This window comes from Equus quagga, chromosome 14 (assembly GCF_021613505.1).
Source record: "Equus quagga isolate Etosha38 chromosome 14, UCLA_HA_Equagga_1.0, whole genome shotgun sequence".
Lineage (NCBI taxonomy): Eukaryota > Metazoa > Chordata > Mammalia > Perissodactyla > Equidae > Equus > Equus quagga.
The window spans coordinates 7,805,280-7,827,315 of NC_060280.1; positions in this window are offsets into that span (position 1 = coordinate 7,805,280).

Consider the following 22,036-nt stretch of genomic DNA (forward strand, 5'->3'; position numbering starts at 1 on the left):
ACATCACTCACTAACACATCGTTCAGGATTTTTCATTTATATTCATGAGGGATAGTGGTCTTGTCTTTGCATGTGATGTCTTCACTTGCCATTGAAATCAAGGTAACTCTGGCCTAATAGAATGATGTGAGACCAGCTCTCTCCTTCGATATTTTCTGAAATAGATGGTGGGAGATTGGGATTATTTTCTCCATTAATAGTCAATGGAATTCACCAGTTGAGTCATCCAAATCTGGGCTTTTCTTCCCTGAAAGGGTTTTAATTACTAATTTAATTTTCTTGTTTGGTACAGATCTATGGAGATTTTCTATTTCTCTTTGAGTCAGTTTTGCAAATTTGGATCTAAGAATTTGCCAATATCTTATAAATTGTCTAATTTGTGGCATAAAGTTGTTCATAATATTCTCTTATAATCCTTTAATTTCTCTGTGGGTGGCCCTTTATAATTTCTAATTTTGGTAAATTCTATCTTCTCTCTTCCTTGGGGATGCTAGCTAAGGGATTGTCAACTTTATCTGGTAAACAGCCAATTTCTGGTTTTATTGATTTTTGTGTTTTGTATTTCACGGACACGTGTTCTAATCTTTTGTATTTCCTTTCTTTTGTTTGTTTTCAGTTTGGTTTATTTTCCTTTCTTTCCTTTCTTTGGGTAGGAACTTAAATTATTGATTTGAGACTTTCCTCTCTTCCACTATAGGTGTTTAATACTATAAATTTCTCTCTAAGTACTGCTTTAGGCACATCCCATAGACTTTGATATTCTATTTTTTAAATTTTCATTCACTTCAAAGTACTTTCAAATTTTGTTCCCAATTTATTCTTTGACTCATGTGTTATTCAGATGGGTGTCATTTAAGTTCCAAATGTTTGTGGATATCCCAGATATATTCCATTCTTGATAGCTCACATTCCATTGTGGTTGGAGAACATATTTTATATTATTTCATTCTTGCTAAATCTGTTGAATTTATTTTATGGCTGAGTACATGGTCTATCCTGGAGCATGTTCCATGTGCTATTGAAAAGAATGTGTATTTTGTAGTCATTGAGTGCAGTGATCTATACACGTCACTTAATTTAATTTGATTGATAGTGCTGTTCAAGTCTTTTATAACCTTGCTGATTGTCTTTCCTCTTTTTAATCCATTATGGACAGGAGGCAGTTGAAATTTCCAAGTATTGTTGTTGAATTGTCTCTTTCTCCTTTCATTTCTGTCAAGTTTTACTTCACGTATCTTGAAGCTCTGTTGTTACATTTGTAAGCATTGATAATTTTTATATCTTTCTGATGTATTGACATTTTGTCATTTGGGTATGTCCCTCTTTGCTTCTAATGATATTTCTTGTTTTAAAATCTACATTGTCCAGTATTACTACAACCCTCTAGCAACCTTTTGGTAACTATTTGTATGATGTGTCTTTTCCATCCTTCTAGTTTCAACTTCTGTTTGTCTTTGAATCTAAGTGTGTCTTTTGTAGATCACATATAGTTGGATCTTGCTTTATTATTCATTTTCCCAATCTCTGTCTTCTAATTGGTTTTTTTAGACCATTCACATTTAGTGCAGTTATTGATAGGATCAGAGTTACATTTGCCATTTTGTTATTTGTTTTCTATGTCTTCAGGCATTTTTGTTCTCTGTCCTTCCTTTATTAACTTCTTTTGTGCGAAATAAATCTTTCAGTATATCATTTTAATTCCTCTATTGAATATTTTTGAGCTATTTTCCTAGTGTCTGTGCTAGGGATTCCAATATGCATTTTAACTGACTATGGTCTATTTCAAACGAATATTAACTTAATTCCTATGAAATATAGAATGTTTCCTCCAATGTAACTCTATTACTTTCCCCTCTTGTGCTATTATTTTTATATATATTATATCTATATATGTTACAAAACCAATACTACAATGTTACAATTATTTCTTTGTACAATCTCATGTCTTTTAAAGAATTTAACAGAAGAAATGAGAAAATAGATTTATAGATTCTTTTTTTTAAAACCCAGAAATTTATTACTTCTGGCTCTCTTAATTTCTTCCAGCTGATTCGAGGTACTGTCTGATGTCATTTTCTTCCAGCCCAAAGAATTTCCTTTAGTATTTCTCACAATTTACTTCTGATATCAAGAAATTCTTCCAGTCTTTTTAAATTTAAGAATGTCCTTATTTTACCTTTATAATTAGTAGATAGTCTTGCTGGATAAAAAAATTCTTCGTTACCATTTTTTCTTTCAGTATTTTGAATATGCCATTTCTCTGCCTTGTAGGGTCTATTTTCTCTGATGAGCAGTTAGATATTATTTATGTTGATGCTCTCCTGTACATGTTCAGTTGTTTTTCTCTTTCTTCTTTTAAGATTTTCTCTTTGTGTGTGGCTTCCAACAGTTTGACTATGATGTGTCTAGGTAAAACTATATCTTTGTATTTATCCTACTTGGAGTTCAGTAAGCTTCTTGGATGTGTAAATTAGCATTGTTTCATCAACTTTGGGAAGTTTTGGACATTATTTCTTCAAAAAATTACAATAACTATTACATCCACAATTTGAGGAGGTGTATTAGATGAGATTTGGGACATTTACTGGGAAAATCTAGGAACCTGGAAATTGGAATGATTACATGTATTTGGATTCAGATTTGGCTGAACTCATTGGGCACAATGAGTCTCCCTTGATTTCATAAGCAGTTGTTTCTCCCTGTGTGAGGCTGTTCCTTCATTGCTGGTATTCAACTATAGGATGAATCTCAAAATCATTATCCTGAGTGAAAAAAAAGCCACACAAAAATACACTGTATGATTCCTTTTGCATGAAACCCTAAAAAGATAAAACTAATCTAATATTGACAGGCATAGAGAGAAACAGTTCCCAGATGGAGGTGTCTGAACAGTTTGAAAAGTGATCTAATATACTGGGGCTCTTAATAGATTGCCTCAATTACTCACTCAGATAAGGTTTGAATACAAGAATATCTTCAAGAGGGACATTATGTTCCTCAATATTTTATAAAATGATCACTACCCATATGAGGGTGAATGCCAGGTAAGTACACCTCCCCCAGTTACTGCTAGGATGGACTCAGTGTGAGGTCAAGATTAAGGTGAAGAAATTGTATTCCTTCACTTACATGGATTTACCGAGCATCTAGGAAGCCCAAAGTTATTATCAGAGGAGAAGGATATGGTCAAACACATACTACTACTTGGTCAGAACAGATATTCCATACTCTGTGCACTTTGCCTGGCAGGTGTACACTTGCCTCTGCACAGCTTTGAGGCTTATTAGACAGTTCAAGTTTGTTGTACCTGCCACACTCTCTGCAATTTTAAGGCCTTTAAGGTATACTAAAAGTCACTGCTTTGAGGAGCTTAGAAAAAGAAGTGAAGAGTAACTGAATTCTGACAGTGTCTCTCTCACTTCTCTCTCTCTCCAAATCCTAAGGGGTGATCCTAGTATAAGTTACCCCTGAAGGAGATACACACTATCCTCAGGCCCTGTCCAAACTTCCTTACTGGCTCCAGGCCTATAATGGGAATAAAAAACCAGCTATGTTCAGAGTAAAATTGCAAGAAATCCAGAAATTAAAAAACCAAAAACACAAAAGGAACTCAAGATCTTGCCCAATAAAGCAGAAACTAGGTAGCACATAAGGGGGTGGATCCTTACCATATTAGATTAGGAAGGATGAATTATGTTTGGATAGGCTCAAATTAATCAATATGAGTATACTCCCTGTGGACTCAGGAGCAGCCCATGTTGCATTTCATACCAATGAAATATGTGTTTTCTCTAATGGGATACTGACAAATGTTTTTTAAAACTCTTAGAGTGTTTCTCATGTGCAGCCATCTTTTGTGGTGACATGAAGGGATCGGTGGTGGTGGCTCTTTGATCATGAAGTTCATTGAAATGAAATAGATGGGTATTCTCCTAAGCTGCTTCTTGAGATATATATCTATATACATGTGAAATTCTGGATCTTTGGGCAGAAAACGAACACAAATCACCACAACAGGGATTCAGATTCTCTTTCTAAATCCTTGATATATTCTACTTTATAGACAGGAGGCTTTGACTAAAGGGAAGGCGGGGTCCCTTTGACAAAATTCCTCATAACTTGGTCACAAGAATATACAATTAAACATTCCCCAAAAGTCCCCAAGGGAGACCTGTGGCCACATACCCATCCACTCTCCTTCAAACTGGGTTTACAGTGTATGGTGGCATCATTGGAAATTATGGCTGCTACAATTACAGTCTCACTTAGGGGTGGTTCTGAAACGTGTGGTGAAAAAAATCTTCCCAGTGGGTAGAGTTTAAGGAGGTATATTTAGTTCACTTTGTGAAGAACTGACATGTACTTGAGTTTCGATTTATACTGATTTATGTCCAGTAGCTCAGTGAGTTGACAGGTAGTAGGGGGCTAAACAAGAATAAGACTGGAAAATTGGTGACAAAAAGGTCTAGAAGAGACATATGTGGATGGAATTCTAAGAATAGGTATTGAATGGAGTTTATAAATGCTTAACGGAGGATAGGATATCAGAGGGAAGAGAACAAGTGAGGTGTTGGGTATTTATTCCTTTGGCTCTCTGTGCTGAGCCATGTAATGGGCATTCACAATGTTTCTCTTCCTAAGACCACAGCTCTCATAAGGGTGGCCTTTTGTGCTAAGTTCTGATAATGTTACCTACTCTCACTACAGCCCTGGGGGTGGTGATAACTCTCTACCAACACTAGTTACAGGATGCTTCACTAACCCTACCCACATTTTTAGAGCCCTATTTATTAGACTCTCCTCAAGTGTCCCATGGTTTCTTGACAACTCACACCTGTTTCTTGAGGGGACCCTGACTAATAGGCCCCACAACAACCCTGATCACAAACTCCATGGGGGTAGGGAATTTACTCTCTTTTATTTGATGTTGCTATCCCAGCACCTAGAATCATGTCGATTGTACAGTCAGTTTTCAATAAATGTTTGTTAAATGACATATGTTGTGACCACTTTCTCTCCTTCGTGATCTTTATGTTAAAGTCTATTATGATTGATTTAATATAGTTTAACCAGCATTCTTGTGCTTTTATCTGTAATTTTCTAAAGAATGACAAAGAATTATAAACGTCAGCAAAAAGCAAGCAAACTTGTTGTTATGTGCATGGAAATCCAAGATATTTAACACAAAAATTTATGAAACAATAAGAGAATTCAGCAAGAAGCAATGTTAATGTATAAAACCCAACAGATTTCCTATAAACATCCACCCCTGGAGCACCTGTGCAGACCCTCAGTAGAATCTGCACACTGGGCCCCAGGCGCGCCAGGATGGGGCTCAGGGGTAGGTGGGTCCGGTGGCTGTAAAGGAACAGGGTGGAGGTCCCAGGTTGAAAAATTGTAAAATTATAATTTTACAGCTATATAATTTAACTACTTCAGTCGTCATGTTCTTTTCTTTTTACAAAGTCAATTTTCCTACATAATTCCAAATTTTTTTCACACCATCTAAGTAATATTTTAATATTTTCCATATCCAATCCGTATTCAAATTTCCCTAATTACCTCCAAATGACTTATGAAAAAAAATGCTATTTTAATCGGGAGCCAATAGCGGACTACCCTTTGCATTTGACAGCAGAGTTCAGGCTTAACCCTTAACCTCTTCGGGCTCGGAGGACCCTGGGCAGGAGAGATTTAAGAACACCGTCCTCCCGCTTTCGCGGAAAGGCCAAGAGTGACTTGAAATGTAGACGCGGAGGCCTATGGGAAATGTAGTTTTAAATAGGTGAGGTTCACCGCCTGGACTCTGGGAAGGGGATGCCACGCTCCTTCTGCGCATGTGCAGCCGTATCCTCCTCGTTCGTCTTCTCAGGACTCCAGAGAACCGTTGGGGAACTTTGGGGTGTGCTCGGAAAATGCAGGGTGCGCGCCTAGGGCGAGGGACTAGCTGGGAAGGGTGTGCCTGTGCTTGGGGATGGGAGCAGGAAGTGTCTGGGACCTCGTCGCCCCCCGCGGCGGTGTATAAACCCGGGCGGGCCGTCAGAGCGGGTAAGGCCGATGGGGGAGACCCCGGCCCTCGGGCTCCCGGGGCGCAGGTGTTCGGGGCGGTCCGGGGTGCCCGAGGATCGTGTGACCAGCCCGCCTGCAGCCCGACCGGAGAGAAGCCCGTGTCGGCGGCGGTGGGTGCGGGAGGGAGGAGTGCGTTTATCAGGCGGACGGTGACCGTGGGTCTGCGGTGGAGCCCGAGCTCTGGAGCACTACAGGCCCGGTCAGTGCCAGCTCTGTCACCTGTAAGCAGGGGCGACAGAAGGAACCTGGGCGAGAGTCAGGGTTCTCATCTAAAAATATTAATAATGATTGTTTCACGGCGGCGTTTGGAAACATAGATCACTATTTTAGACAAGTGCTAGGTAGAAAGCCTTAAGTAAGTGACAACTGCTGTTATAGTTAGAGGACGCTTTGTTTTTTTACTGGATAGTTTAATGTACCCTGACAACCACTTCACCAGAAACCGAGGCTCGGGTCGGTGGCCCGATGTGCTCGAGTCAGGAGCTCCCAGCCAGGGAATTTGGATTCGAGGGCAGGTGTGCTTCGCTTCAGTCTCAGGCTTTGTCTGATGTCACACCTGCCCAAGACTGGCATTACAGCCTTCACAGCACTTAGGAACATGGCCTGTCCCTGCGTCCCCAGGGATGTAAAGGAAAGGACGTGGATGGAATCCCACCGTGTGTCACATGTATCCTGGGATTTCTAGTGTCTCTTCAGGTCCCTTGGGTCAGACAGAGGTGCCTGGCCCCCTCTGCATTGTCAGGCTTTCTGTCCTTGAAGTCTAACGTTATAATGAATTCCAAGAGTCAGGCTTTTTGCCCCTAAGATGAATTTATTTCTCAGATCCGTGTCCCAGTTGCCTTGAAACAAACCAGCCCTTGTGAGGCGGGAAGCAGGGGGCCTCTGTGAGGGAGTATTACCTGGAAGAGAGCGCCCCTCTGACCTTAGACCTCTCTCCAGAGCTTCAGAGGAGAGACAAGAGCCCAGAAAGGAGCAGATGCTAGATTTGCAAGATCAGAAGCAGGTCTTGATCCTCCTGCCCAGGATGAACCAGACTTGATGATGATGCCACCTTCAGGAGCCACCACACTGTGTGACAGTGGGGCATTTGGGCCGTCCCTGGGAAGTACAGGTGAGCTGGGGTGGCCCAGGGACAGGCTGCTCAGGAAAGGCTGCTTTGTTGGAGAGCCGTGAGGGCAAGGTCTGGGGGTAAGGGACAACCAGGCAGAGGGAGGAAGTTCTGTCTCCAGTCCCCTTAAATGGCCCCCGCTATTTACAGATGCGCTGCTGTCACACATGTCCACCACCACATGTGACATTAGTGACGTTATCCTGATGTCACAGGATCCAAGAATGATGATCTGTGAAGAGTTTTCCAAGGTCACCTACTTCTAACCCTTTTGGAAGATTTAAAGACATTGGGCCTGAAAACTTCAGTGACTTGTCCAGGGAAACGCAGTTTGTGACAGTTCACTCTCTCACAGGTAAGTTACCAAAAGCATCTATCAAAAGGGCCTTTTGAGAAATACTTCCCAGCTGAAATGAACAATTAAAAATTCCTGCTTTAAATCATCCCATCTCTTTTACTAGGTTTTCCGTGGATTGTGTAGACCAGGGGTTAAATAATATTACTGAGAAAAATAGATAAATGATGCATACTGAGTATTTTTCTGCTAAGTTAACTTTAATGAAGGAATACTGTCTTGTCGTTGGCGTACTTTAATTCAACTAATCGGTTGTTTTTATTTCTTTCTGTTATTCAGAAGGACGCATGCGTTATTGTTAAATCAATCGAGTAAAGTTTATGTTCACTCAGTAAAAAACTGCAGATTTCAGCTCCATGGTCGTTTCAGAATCACACAAAGACAGCTGTTGCTGCCTGTCCAGGATCCTTCTTGTGCCTTTTCAATGCCCAGAGGGCCCTGTGCCTATGGGGAGGATGATCCCCAACTGGGGTGCTGAGATTTGAGGAGGTGAATCTAAGAGCTGTAAGACAGCTAAATCTCAGGACCCCTGTCTTCTTTCTGTCCCCTCAGCTGAACCACAGTCCTCTGTACTCGCCCAGGAGCCACAGAGGGTGAACATCCCTCAGGTGAGCTCTTTATTCATTCCCCACTTTATATTGTAACGGATTTATAAGGTTTAGCAGGATCCATGCATTAAAGGAAAAGGAGAAGTAGAAATAGTAGAAATCAAGTCAGTCTTGAGGAAAAATATACCGTGTTTTACTATTAATTGTGATGTTGGCTGTTAGCTTTGAGTGGGTAACCTTGTGAGGGGAAGTAGTTTCCCACTAAGCTACCTGTTTCAATCTCTTTACTTGTGATTGGGCTATTCAGATTCTCTGTTTCTTCTTGATTCAGTTTTGGGAAGTTGTATGAGTCTTAGAATTTATCTGTTTCTTCTAGATTGTCCACTTTGTTGCTATATAGTTTTTCATGGTATTCTCTTATAATCCTTTATATTTCTGTGGTATCTGTTGTAATTTCTCCTCTTTCATTTCTAATTTTATTTGTTTGAGCCTTCTCTCTTTTTTTCTTAGAGAGTCAGGCTAAGTGTTTGTCAATTTTGCATATCTTCTCAAAGAACCAGTAAAAGTCTTATTTAATTATCTGTCTCCCTTTTCAAGACCAGCTTCAAGTATAAGAAGAAATGGAAACCTATTTTTCTGGTAACTTATTTTCTAGAGACTCTCTTATCATGACTATCTTCTACTTAGAGTGATGCAAACTTGACATTCCATACGCAGTGTTATTTCCCGTTAGTTTAGGTTTTAATCTGCCTATATAGAAATTTAACCGAGAACTGTTGTTGACATCCTAAAGAGGTTACAAAGACTAAATCAGGAGCAGATTCTCGTGGGGGATAGGAGAGAAGGTAGTGAACAACAACCACCACAACGACTGGAGCAATGGTAAGAGAGTTTCTCTTATAAATGTGGCTCTTCTATGGATGTTGGGCTTATTGTGCTATATCCTGATAAATATTTATCATTTCCTGCAAAGTCTACAAAGGTTATGGCAAGTTATAAAGGAGGAGCCATATCTTGTCTTCATCCGTGGACTAAAATGGTTCTTAGGAACTGCAGAACGCTCAGCGAGGAGGCCGGAGAGAGGGCTCAGCAAGTCTCTTTCCCAGTCTAGGCCAGTGGCTTACAGAGTGGAGAATGAGAAGAAAATTTTATACCTTCTATTTATAAGCATTTTTTATTTTAGAAAAATGCCTGTATTAGTCAGGGTTATTCAGAGAAACAGAACCAATAGGAAATACATAGAAATTTATATACATGTATAAAATAAGGAATTGGCTCACGTGATTATGGAAGCTGAGAAGTCCCAACATGTGCAGTGGGCAAGCTGGAGACCCAGGATCGCTGACGGTGTAGTTCCAGCTCGAGTCTGAGTCTGAAAGCAGAAGATTGATGTCCCAGCTCAAAGATAGGCAGGCAGAGAAAAAGAATTCTGCCCCACGTAGCATTTTGTTCTGTTCAGGACTTCAACAAAGTGGATGATGCTCACCCACATTGGCAAGCAATCTTCTTTACTAAGTCTACCGAAGCAAATGTTAATCTCATCCAGAAACACCCTCAGACAGATTAGAACAATATTTAAGCAGATATTTGGGCACCCCATGGCCCAGTCAAGTTGACACATAAAATGAACTATCACAGTGCCTTTGACATTACTAAAGTATTACATTATTGGAAGTCACAGATATCAGTTTCCCTGTCTTTTCTGGTTTTTGTTTTCCTAATATTCTGTGGTTTGAAGATGTGGAATCAACAGTCTTTTTTCCACCCTTCTGCACTTCTATTCAGGGAGGATGAAGGTTTTGTCTCTCTAACTCCTGTTTCATAGAAAGCGTGTGATTTTAAGGTGAAATTGTCATTGAAAATACAGTTGGAAAACCTGTTCAATAACTGAGTCACTTCTGCCTTGTGTGTATTTAACACAACTATTCTATTAGGGAACAAAGTTGTGGTTAGTAACTTCATCCTAAATTGGCAGAGAAGAGAATTGTTATCTGGCAGATGTTGGGTGGCATGTGCAGTACAAATTGAAAGTGTCCACATAATTCTTAGAGAGAGGCTTCCTCCCATGAATGGTGGATTATGATTGATTTTAGGAACCACCATCTGCTCTAACAGTCTCTATACTGAGTCTGAGTGATGGATAACACTGTGCAGATGGGGTTATTTTGGCAGGTGAAACTCATGCCTGGGGTCTGCATAGAATTCCACAGTGGTATCTAATGATCCTGTTGCTTTCACTATTTGAGTTTGACTTAAATTGAAAAGCATTTGAATAAATATCTATTTTCAAGTTATCGCGTGACAATATTGAGCAGTGATTTCTTTCTTTTAATAATACATATTAAGTACAAAATAAAACAAATTCATCGTAACTAGCCACAACAGTATAGATATTTTTGTTTTTCATTCTGTGGCTCACTTCCCTGAGGTAACCATTGTTGATGGCTATTCTTCCTGATTTTTTTCCCTGTGTACACACCCACATAATACACTATGCTTTTTTTAAAGAAGGTCTTACTCTACAAATTGTTCTGTACAATTTTTTTCACTTTATGTGTTATAAAAAACACTTCTGCGTTTACATATGTAAATCCATGTTATTTGTAATTGATGCTTAATATTTTGAAAAATCACACTGTGTTCTTTGCGTGATCTCCAATTGTGAGGGAGGCCTCCCATCCCCACTTTAACACAGAAGCCCTGCGTGTAGCTGCTCTATATCCTAGGGTGCCACGTGGGATTCACATGAAGAAGGGGTTCTGCTGCTAAAGGCAGTTTGTAAACTAGAGTCACTAAAACAATACCACACACCAGAACATTGATTTTTAAGAATACTGTGACGTTAGGCATTTCATATGTCTGTATTTGAACAAATGCCTTCTCGGTTAACGTTTTACAAGGCCTTGAATGTATTCCTCAATAATCAAAGATAAATCATATTGAGACCCCTCATTTTTTTCCTTTCCACCTGGAATGCTAGTCCACTCCTTCACCTCCTTTAAGTCACTGGTATCACCTTTTCTATAACGCCTACTCTGATCTCCAAACTTAACCAGGTAACCCTCACCCCCACCCCCGTGATCCAGAACCACTTACTCTCTTTTCGCCATAGTGGTAATAACTATATGTACTATCTTATGCATTATATTATTGTCTGCCTATTTTATTACAATGAAACTATTCAAGGACAGGATTTGTGTGCATGTGTCTATTTTATTTATTGATATATAAATAGAACCAATAAGAGGAGCTGATATATAATAGGTGTCCATGTTATTTATTCAACAATATATTATTCAATGCACAATTGCACAAATGAGTGAATAAAAAAGTGAGCTGCACCAGAGTTTCTTCTTAGTCCTGGATGTGGTTTAAAGCAAGATTAAAAAATATTTTAGTGGTTTATGGGAATGAAAGATGTGACCTCACTTTGGAGTTGTTTCACTATTCTAACCGACTTCAGAGCCTTCTGGATGTAGACTTCTTGAGAGTATTCCAGAGGGGCATGGACAGCAGCCAGTCTTAGCAGACTGCTTCATAAAGGTCAAAACAGGACTACGTTAGTACATTACTTGTCTGCTCCCCTGTGGGGGCCTGCTACAGCCCTAGTTCACCTGAAGTGGGGGGGTTAAAATTAAAAGTATAAGAAATGACAAAATGTAAGGGATCTAGGGGGTAAAATTTCTTCTGTTCTCTTGCATCCCTACCTTGTTTCATAAAAGAGATTTCCACCCTTTGGAAATCTTGGCAGGGGGGGGGACTTTTATCTTTATCTTTTCTCTGCCCATTCACTCTTCTTACCTGAGACAACATTTAGAAAATTTTCATTGCAAACATATGCTTCATCCTTTCTTTGGGTCTCTCTTTGGGATCTGCCCTTCTTTAGGCTGAGCCCGTTCTCCACTTGTCCAGGAGCTGAGCCCACTCTCTGATGCCTTTCACTTCCAGAGGGGCTGAAGACTCTTCGGGTGTTCTGTACGTCTATGGGAGAATGATTCTAACTCAGTAGAGACACTACAAAATGCACATTTTGTACTCAAGTCCAAGTTGGGTTCTCTATCCCAATTTTGGTAACAGCTAACTTGATTCCTATCTTACTTGTCTGCATGTTTCTTCATTGGGATTCCTCAAAATCCAAGAAGAACTCTTTCTAGAAAAAATAAGACTTTCATATACATAATAAAAACTGGCACATATATTTTTGACATAAAATACAACTAAACAATTTCAAAGTCTATTGTATTTCTGGATTCCTATAATAAACCAGTTTCAGTAAGGAGGCAAGTTGTTACTAATTAAATTTTAAAAGGAGGAAATAAGATAGAGTGAGATTTTTTTCACAAAATTTACATCATTGCTAAATTTTAAGGCAAAGACTAGAACACAAGTCTTCCTACAAAAATCTGAAATACAGGATAACTGCAAACCATGAAAATGCATTTAATTCCCTGAACTGAGGGCAGAGGTGGCATCAGTACTGGGATGGTGAGCATCTATACTCTCCACAGACGGCAGCTGTCAAGACCGTCGACCCTTTTGCCATTACCCCGCTCTCTTCTGTTGGCATTCTCCAGGCTCGTTGTCTTTACGTGCCAAATTCACTCATGTAAATATCTACTTAAAGGAAGGAAACCTCTGATCATCACGTCAGGAAGAAACATGAAGATAAAGTAGAAAAGTGTGAGCTAACCACCTGTTCCACTCTCTGAGCAGCAGAAAGATTTTCACCATCTTAATGAGGTTTAGCTCAGCTTTATTTTTCTTTTGTCTTACGGGTTCATGTTAGTCGTCATCTTTACTTTACTAGAAATTTGGAATTACTTGATGAAACACTTATCTGCTCTGGTTAAAGTGCCTCAATGATTCGTTTTCTGACTGTGTTATCTTTTGATCATGGTCTACTGCGCAGATCAATGTTCAGAAAGGTCAGGAGAGTGTTTCTTGGCCAGACAATGCAGAAAACTGATGTAGCCCTGGAAATGTAGTTCACTCGATCCCTAACGTTAGAAGCCTCAGCAATGCTCTTGACTTTAGTTAAGATAATTGACACCAATTAAACAAACAAAGCCCACATTAATTATTGAAGGTGGCTAAAACTGCACAGCAATATCACATTGCTATGATTAATTAGTTGAACAATGTTTTGAAAAGAATAGCAATTTTTCACTTTGCTTAGGAACTTTTGTCGTAATGGCTCAATGGTTATAAAAGTACAGTTGTCAAGGCAACTGTGCAGAGCATCTGCTTAGTAAATAGTGCAGTTTCAAATGTGTGAAAGCAAATGAAAAATCCAACTGAGTTACATAGACACCATGGATAAAAGTGTCTGTTGACTGATGGCAGTATTCTGGTTGTCACTGTGTAGTAATGGTTGTATGTCTATGAGCAGACCATGCAAACAATGCATTCCCACCTCTTTACCTTTGTATTTGCTACATCTTTTATGGAAATACCATACTCAATGATACCACCTTATCTCTAACACTCTCCTTCCTTCTAGTAAAATACTATGAATCCCAGAGAGTCAGCTTAAATGACATCCACTCAATGGTCCTTAGGCCTTCTTAGTATTTGAATACAATTTTCTGACATTGAGACTGTAATTTTGGGCACGTTGCTTTGTACAAAGATTAATGATATTTGTTTTCCCTGGAAGGCTAAATGTTCTTTGAAGTCTCTTTGCTTTTGACACGCAGCACAGTGCTAGCACAGACCAGGTGCCAATTGGTAATTTGACACGAAATGGCAATGTTGCCCCTATGAATTCTCTAAATATTATACTCAGTCACATAGATATGCTATTACCCTGCTATGATCCCAAATGTAGCAAAGATGGAGGTGGCAATAATTGTGCTACCCTGTTCCATTCCAACGAGTTAGCCTGGAGGTGATGCTTAGATTGTACTGATATTTAAAAATTCTCGAGTAGATAGCACTGAGAAAAGACAGGATTGCTTGGTTAAATCAATGAGAAAGAGTTGGATTACAAGGGAGATGACTCTTAAGAGACAGTGATTTGCAAATATGAGCCAACAGAATACGTAACGTTGTTATTAATGAGAAAAAAACTTTGCTCATATTTTGGACTGTTCATACCTGGTGCCATTTATAACTTAGGACTGTATTATGATGACATATGAAACATTGCAGCAGTTAAAATACATACAGTTTTAAAATTGTGCTCTAGGGACCGTAAGGTCAGGTTAGAATCTGAGTACAGATACTCAACCTTTAGAGCCAATATCTGATTCTTATCCAGCAATATTTGGTGGGGGTGAAGTGAGATGAATCAAACATTTCAAGATGTCATTAGTCAGTTTTGTTTTTTTTTTTTCTTGAGGAAGATTAGCCCTGAGCTAACATCTGCTACCAATCCTCCTCTTTTTGCTGAGGAAGACTCGCCCTGAGCTAACATCTGTGCTCATCTTCCTCTACTTTATACATGGGATGCCTGCCACAGCATGGCTTGCCATGTGGTGCCATGTCCGCACCTGGGATCGGAACTGGCAAACCCTGGGCCACCAAAGTGGAACGTGCGAAATTAACTGCTACACCACCCGGCCGGCCCCTGTTCTTTTTTCTTTTTTTATTCTTTCTTTTATTTAGAATTATTAAAAACTACTTATAGATCATGCTATGTAAAACTATCACTCTAGGTAGTAGAGTAATAATTATTATGAAGACAAAATATTTCTTGGTTTTTAAAAAATGACAACTTTCTAAACTTTGATTCTTAATGCGCGCTGTTAACATGTGTTTACAAATGTGAAACAGTATTTTTGCTTATTATAAGATAAAGTCTTAAAATCCAGGTACATAATTACTTAAGGAATCATATTTTTCTGTCAGAGATTTTAAATTCCTGAACTCTCAACACTTATGATTACTTATAATTGTATTTTAAACAGAATAATTTATTCAAATATTCATACTTTGTATTTAATTTGGTTAATTTTCACACATTAAGGTATCTATAACATAGCCTTTTCAAATTATCTCAATTATTATTGAATTGATTATTGTTCTGCCTGCTGTTGATCAATATCTGCTGCTAATTGCATGGCTCCTAAATGCAATAAATCCAACATTCTGTTTGTGTAAAAACTGAACAGGTACTTATTCTAATGTGGATCTATCACTAGATAAAAACGATCATTTTGGAATGAAGTTTTAGACATAAATGTGCATTGCTTTCTTAAAAACTTAATGTTGCAATTACATTTTCTCTGCATCAATCATCTCACTTAATATGTTTTACCTATCATATTTAACATGGATATTTAGGAGGATAAAGTGAGCTTTCCCCATCACAAAGTAACTCACATGTCTGAAATTGATTTCTTTTTCAAAAATAAGAACTGCTTCTAACATATTGTTTGTCGTTCATAAACAAGCGATATATCAAGAGAGCTATTGCAGTGACCAGATCCTGTTATGCCTTAGACTACTTTCTGATGATGAGAACCTTGCCCATTTGAAGGCTACTAAAACTGAGTGTTGCCCCACGGCTTAGAATGAAGGTAATGTCAGCTTAGAACACACTTGAGAATGACCAGTACATTTAGCCTATGTACTCAGGGCATCCACAGGTAGAATTATCTGAAATTCATAATGTGTATTCATTTCTAAGAAGCTGAGGATGTATTATTTGCTGTCATCCTCTTTAAGAGCTATAGAGAAAATTGTTCCATCTTTTATCAGCAGCGGGACATCAGGATATTAGCTTAAGTGTCATTGTTCATTTCATCAGCCACTGAACAGTTAACTGATTCTTGTTCATTTCATTGTCTGTTTCAGTGTTACTCACTGAAGTCAGTCTGGCCACTTATTGACTGATTGTAACCAAATGATGCGAAGAGGCTGGAGAAAGAAATTACAGGAACATTCTTGGATCACTCACAGCTGTAGTGACAGACGGAAGAACTGGATCACACTAGCAATTTTATGCTAGTAAATCATGCATAGATGGTACCTTTTTATATTTACTTTATTTACTCATTGAAATGCAGAAAAGGAAAGAAATTGCTTATTGTATCTTCCAATTGTCTATTCACTTGAGAAGTTCTTGCAATACTTTTTCTGTTGTGTTTTCTTAGCTTCTCTTGGGTTTCTTAGCTTCTCTCTGACCTCAGGGACAGGGGGCCAAATTCTCAGACAGCTCCTTCTTTCTTTGAATGTCCCAATTTGAATAAAGTTATTTTATGTCTCCAGTCAACAGGTCTTGCCTGTGTACTATTTGGGCCATTTCAGGCACAGAAACACATAACTATACATATATATATGTGTGTGTATATATATCACAGCCATTAAGATTGTGAGCCCTGTAACTAGAATGCTTCAGTTCTAATTCTGGCTTTATCATTTACTAGCTGTGACTTTGTCAGTGGATACAGAGAAACCACTTGACAAAATTCAACATTAGCTCATGATAAAAACTATCAACACTATGGGAATAGAATGGAACTTCCTTAGTTTGGTAAAAGGCTTCTTCTAAAAAACAGTGCCTAGGGGCCAGTGCTGTGGTGCAGTGGTTAAGTTCATGTGCTCTGCTTCATTGGCCCGGGGTTCACCAGTTTGGATCCCAGGGACAGACCTATGCATCGCTCATCAAGTCATGCTGTGGCAGGCATCCCACAGATAAAATAGTGGAAGACTGGTACAGATGCTAGCTCAGGGCCAATCTTCCTCAGCAAAAAGAGGAGAATCGATGGGGGATGTTAGCTCAGGGCTGGTCTTCCTCAAAAATAAATAAATAAATAAAGTCATGATTTGAACTTTTGCAAAATTAAAACACCTACAGTCATGCACCACGTAACAACATTTCAGTCAACGATGAACTGTATATACAACAGTGGCCCCATGAGATTAGTATCATATAGCCTAGAAGTGTAGTAGGCTATACCATCTAGGTTTGTGAAGTGCGCCCTGTGATGTTCACACAAGGATGAAATTGCCGAAGGATGCATTTCTCAGAACGTATCCTAACCATTAGACGATGTGTGACCGTATTATACTATTTCTTATCTTTCAGATCTCTAACAAGTAAGAGATTGATAATGCCCAGTGAAAAAGCTATGAAGAGGCAGGGATAAGCCAACACTTTTCATGATGAAACAGCTCTGAATTCAACAGGAACCCCACTGGAATGGGACTGAAACTGTGGGCATTTTTTGAAATTGTAAATCACTCCTATTACTCTTGGATTGTACTTCTCATTGATCATTTCTATACCTGTGGTTCTCATCACAATTCACCATCTGGTCTCCGCTGTTCTTGTGGGTGACTAAAGAAAAGGTCTGTGACCACACTGAAACAAAGCAGCAAAGAGAACAGCGACAGTCTGAGGGAAGATGCATGTCCCGCAACGTCAGGAGGCAAGTGTGTTGAAAAGAGCAGAGGCCTGTGGAGAGAGTGGGCAGCACCATTTGGAGCTGAAGACTCCGTACAGGACCAGTTTGTGAGAGACGAGAGCATCTTCCTAATGAATCCGATATATACTTAGATAGGTATCGTGGGAAGAAATAAATGAGTAGCAAAACGAGATTCCCCACAGTGAAGCAGGATGAAAACCTGAATGATTTTATTTGTTATGTTAACATAAACATAGTTTTATATTAAAATTATTGAAGGGATAATTATTTTACAGTAGTTCATTTTAAAATTATAGTTCAAATGCAAAAAAAAATAAATTCCATGACCGAAGCACAAACAATAGAGTTGAAAATATCTTTCTAAATTAATTTCCTATTTGGTGAGAAGAGAAATGGCAAAAAATGTATGTGTCAAATGCCACGAAATGGGAAAAGATTTTCAATGACTAAGGGATGACATTACACTTTGTGTCAAAGCCAATTTGTTAGTTTCACCACTGTCAGGGGTTTGTGAACTCAGGGATCTAGATAAAGTGCCCCACATTAATCCCAGAAGAAGGACAGGAGGCTGCTGATCAATGGGGGCTTGCCTGAACTTGCTTAGATGCACAGAACTGTGAACTCAATGGGGCGTCATATCCTGAGTGTGTGTTTTCACAGGCTACACTTGACCAGTTTCCTTGCTTGGACTTTCTGACAAATCAAATACTTGGATCGCATCTTCTATCAGCAGCTGTAGTGAGCTTTTTGAAAATAACTTGGAAGTGTTCCCCTACAGATGTGCCCCTATATATTCAGCAGGATAACTACTATGAAAACTGATCTTTGGTTGCTGATTCATCAAATATTTATTGAGCATCTGTTTTGGAATATATCAGAAAAATAGTCCATAGTTGTTGGGGTTTTTTTTTTTTTTATGAATCTCTTGAGAAGCAGCACAGACATTAAACTGATTTTATAGGAACCGGTTGGTGAATAAATGACTGGCAGGCCTCCATTGCTCAAACTTACACCCAGGGCAGAAATCTCTAACACAGACAAACATTTTCCTCCCCAGGGAAGCTCCGCCACAACCTGTCACTTCCAGCCATCTAGCCAAGTTGGCATGCAAGAAAAAGACAATTTCCATCCTCTCATAGTAATTGGTTTTTTTCTGTCACATAGTTGGACAGAATGTCAGAGATAGTGGCTCTAATTTTCTATTTTTTATAGTCTTTGATATGTTCTGGCAGCCAAAAAACAAAGCTAGTCCAACAAAAGCCCTGATATGACTTCTGGGACTATATTTTGGGCTGTCACAGCGGGAATTGTCACTCTATGAAAGCTGACACCTATCACTTCTTTTTAGCTAAATAGTAGGAAAGTGGTATCTGTGTATATGTGTGTGTATGTATATATATGTACAGTGAGTACATCTGTTATGTAAGTGTGCAAGTATATACACATATGTGTATTTGTGCATTAACAATGTTCTAAGCTCTTTTCTGCCTATAATTACATTTTACCCTCACTTCTTTTAAGATTCTATTCACAGGCCACTTCCTCAGGGATGAACCACTTTCGTGATCTCTGAACATGAAATAACATTCTCCATCTGTTTGCATTGCCATTGTTTTCTTCACAGTGATTCTCCTTATCATGCATTCATTCATTTATTTTACCAGCTGGTTTTGCCTCTAAAATGTGCTCTTGGCGGGGGGGCTGGGTATTTTCTGTGTCTTTTTCACCATTATGTCCCCAGAACCTAGAGTCATACCTCACATAGATTCAATAATCAGTGAATGTTTGCTATATAAAATATATTGTGGGCAGTATGGCATGTTCTCTATTTTGTTGATGGTAAAGCAAATTCAAAACTTGACCTGCTTAAGGCGCACAGCAAGGAAGTCATACAATCTCTTGACCTTGCTGCTTCTATCTTGGCCCCTCCAAAGCTTAATGTTGTTTTGTATTTCTTGATTTTATTCCTGCAAATAGTGTTGGTAAAGACACTCAGCCAGAGAAAGTTCAATAAAACTTGATATTTAGCAATACTGTTAAATATATGCGAAGTGGAAAAAAGATTCAGTGGTATTACCTTGAAAAGGAGACTAACATTTTTATGGCCAGCAGGAAAGTGAATGATATGGACAAACTACCGATGTGTGTGCCCTTGATTGATTTACCTTATAAGAAAGCTTATTAACTCAAGATTGCACTAAAGCAGAAATTTTGGAGGCTCTGCTTTATGCCTCTCTGCTTAGCACATGCCATACGCTACTTCCAAATCATGAGTTTATGGTTTAATTGCTAGCACCTGCCATCACAATCCTTGTAATTGCCACTGGAATTAATTCGCCTTTAAGAGAGATAAGCAAAAATACATCTCTCTTCTAACTTTCTACTGCCTTCTCTGTCTCTCCAAGTTGTTCACACTTTTTTTTCTTTATGATCACTATGGATCTTATTTAAAAGGAAGTTCTCACATGCTAATATTAGGCCAGTTGCCTTCTATGCAAAGACAGATTGAGAGAAGAGGGCCAGGAGATATATTCAGAATCTATGTAGAATGGCAAATGTATTTATTTTTATAATTAAGTAGTATTTGTGGGAATGCTATTTTTCTTTCCAATTGACTAAGATGTATTTAAAAATACATGGACAGCATTGGCTGAATTTGAAATTTCTGGTACTATCATAACTTTCAAGGATTCAGTTGGAAGCAGGTAGCTAATGAAAGTTTCCTTAGATGATATGTCCAAGCAATGGTCTTGACAAAAGCTTAAGCAGCACAGAGAGGTAGTCACCCTGCTTTAATGGACACGGATATGGATTTGAGTCAGAAAAGGCTCAAGAGTCAAGGGAAGCAGAGAATGGGGTCGAGTTACAGGACTGGACTCGGTGTCTCTACAGGGAGAGAAGGCTGAGGGACTCATAAGAAATAAGGATTGCTAAAACTAAATTTTGTTTGGGTGGAGGCTATGATATATAATAATTTCCTCTTTCATTGACTCAAACTTTTCATATAACCTTCTGCCTAGCGCACAAACTTCGAATGGACAAGAGATAGATGCTTAAGAAGCCAAACTCAGGGGCCGGCCCCATGGCCAAGTGGTTAAGTTCGCGCACTCTGCTTCGGCAGCCCAGGGTTTCGCCGGTTCAGACCCTGGGCACGGACATGGCACTGCTCATCAAGCCAGGCTGAGGCGGCATCCCGCATAGCACAGCCAGAGCCACTTACAGCCAGAATATACAACTATGTACTGGGGGGCTTTGGGGAGAAGAATAAAAACATAAAAAAGAAGATTGGCAACAGTTGTTAGCTCAGGTGCCAATCTTTAAAAAAAAAAAAATTAAAACCCTCTCCAAAAACAGTTTAAAAAAAAAGGAAGCCAAACTCAAAGCAAGTATCACGTATCAAGACTGTATCAGAAGTGAGAAATTAGAGGAAAATATACACCCCTCCAAAATTTCCTGATATGTTAGAAACATTGTTCCGTGCCCCAGCATATAAACAAAAAAGGCTTGAAGATAATTGTATTAAGAAATGAAAAAGTAGATGAGCCAAACAGTCTGGCGGAATTGGGGACATCCAGGTAAATGACTTCTGGTGAACACTCAGGATAGAATCTTCTTAAATTTGTTTCTCTCTGTCCTTATCCCATTCATTCTGAATTAGTGGATTTCTGAATGTGTGTGCAGTTTTCACATCTGGCTTCTATGATAAGTAGTTTGCATTTAATCTAGGAGACAGCAGGACACCAATGAAGACTTTTGAGCCAGAGATTCACATATAATAGATTTTGCATTCAGGTTGCTGGAATTTCCAGGGTAAAACCAGAAATTGTCTTTCTGAATATTTGGATTATAGAAAAATATAGGGATTAATAAGAGAGACATTTAAGAGGCTGACATTTTTTTTTTTCACTTTCTAGAAGTAAAAACACATATACCACTATCTATTTCACAAGCATAAAAACATCGCTCTCTAGTGAATGGAATTACAAGATTACAAAGAGAGCCCTCCATTCCTTTACTGTGGTGAGTAGGTTTTCCCAGATGGTTTTCTCCATACCAGAGAATTTCTCGTAGAATCAGGACAGTGGTGAAGAGAAGTGGCCTGGTTCTCTCTACTGGATGATGAGAGAGAAGGCAGCTGCTTTTCTTCTTTTTTTGGTGATATACAGGAGGAAAACTTCTTCCGTCTTTCTTTCTAGGTTCTTTGGCTTGCCTCGTAATTAAATTGACATCAGACAGATTGACAGGAGAAAAACAAATTTAATTCTGTACATACAAGCGCCCCACAAAGATGTGACAGGCTCTCAGACAGTCAGATAATTGAAACCTCTAAGTCATTCTGAGTTAAGGAGAAGGGAAGAGGGGTCTGAGGCTTCAAAGGGAAGGAATACGATTCACAGGAAGATGGGAAGAGCAAATATTTGGTAAACAAACGGTTGCGTGTCATGCACATAAGCCTTTCTGATATAAGAAGTTATCTCCGCTAATGGCTCTCTTCCTGGTACATGCTCCTTATCTAAATTATTTTAGGCAGTTAAGAGAGAAGTAAAAGCTCTTCTTGAGTCTGTTGAGCCTTGATTGTCTTCAG